Consider the following 1231-nt stretch of genomic DNA (forward strand, 5'->3'; position numbering starts at 1 on the left):
GCAAGCTTGATCTTCTCAGCTAGCTCAAGGTCTTTCTTCTGCTGGGCCTCCCTTACCTTACCTGCAAGTTACAGCAAGATCAGATGCTGAAACAAGCAAGGGGAAAAGCAGTCGTCAGGGTCTCACCAAACATACCTTCGGTCTCCTCCTTTGCCTTTGTCAGCTTCTCCTGAACCAGCTTCAAGCTCAGCTCGACTTGAGTATGTTTTTGTTCCAGCTCTGAGTAGCGAGCCACAAGATCACAGGAGTTCTGTGAAGAACCAATCGACTAAATGTCAAATATAATTCACTTCCGAGTGAAAAAGGGATAAACACACGTTTCTAAGACTACAGCCAAATACAAGCATTCGACCGTAGTCTCGGGGACTACACCCAGTGGGTGCACTCAGCGTGCCCCCACTAATCCTGTTGAAGACAAAGTCGACCAGTCGACCTCAAAAAAAAAAATGTGTGTGCGAGATGCATTCTCTAAGACTGTGATCAACTGCAAGCAGTCGACCACAGTCTCGGGGACTAAACCCAGTGGGTGCACTCAGCGTGCCCCCACCGGTTTGTGAAATCCAGTCGACCAGTCGACTGACAAAAAGATTGACATTATAAAGCCTAAGGCCGACTGCCAGCAGTCGACCTTAGCCTTGGGGACTACACCCAGTGGGTGCACTCAGCGTGCCCCCACCGGTTTGTGAAATCCAGTCGACCAGTCGACTGACAAAAAGATTGACATCATAAAGCCTAAGGCCGACTGCCAGCAGTCGACCTTAGCCTTGGGGACTACACCCAGCGGGTGCACTCAGCGTGCCCCCGCTAACACGGAGTTTATTCGACACACCCAGTGGGTGATTACTATAAATTCCGGAAAAGAAAAGTTTTTGGTAGCATATCCAACAGAACAAACAGCGGTCGACTGACCTGGACATTGATTTGGAGGGCAGAGCTGGCGTCATAAGCTGCCTGGCTCGCGTCCCGGATAGTCTTCAGCTGCTCCATCATGAGTCCCGCCTGGCGTATTGCCTCCTTCGCTGCGCCAGCTTGGTCCTCTGGGACGTGGTGCGTCGTGAAGAGGGAGGGCTGCTGAGCACTCGTCAGTGGATTTGCGAAGGACACCGTGTGTCGAGTGATGTTCTCTTCTTCCACAGTCAGAATCTCAGGCGCCGTCACATCCTGAGGCACTTTACTGGCGGACGCTTTCCGACTCCTCCTGCGTGCCAGTGTTTCTTCATCCTCGTCGTCA

The sequence above is a fragment of the Triticum dicoccoides genome, chromosome 4A (assembly GCF_002162155.2).
Source record: "Triticum dicoccoides isolate Atlit2015 ecotype Zavitan chromosome 4A, WEW_v2.0, whole genome shotgun sequence".
Lineage (NCBI taxonomy): Eukaryota > Viridiplantae > Streptophyta > Magnoliopsida > Poales > Poaceae > Triticum > Triticum dicoccoides.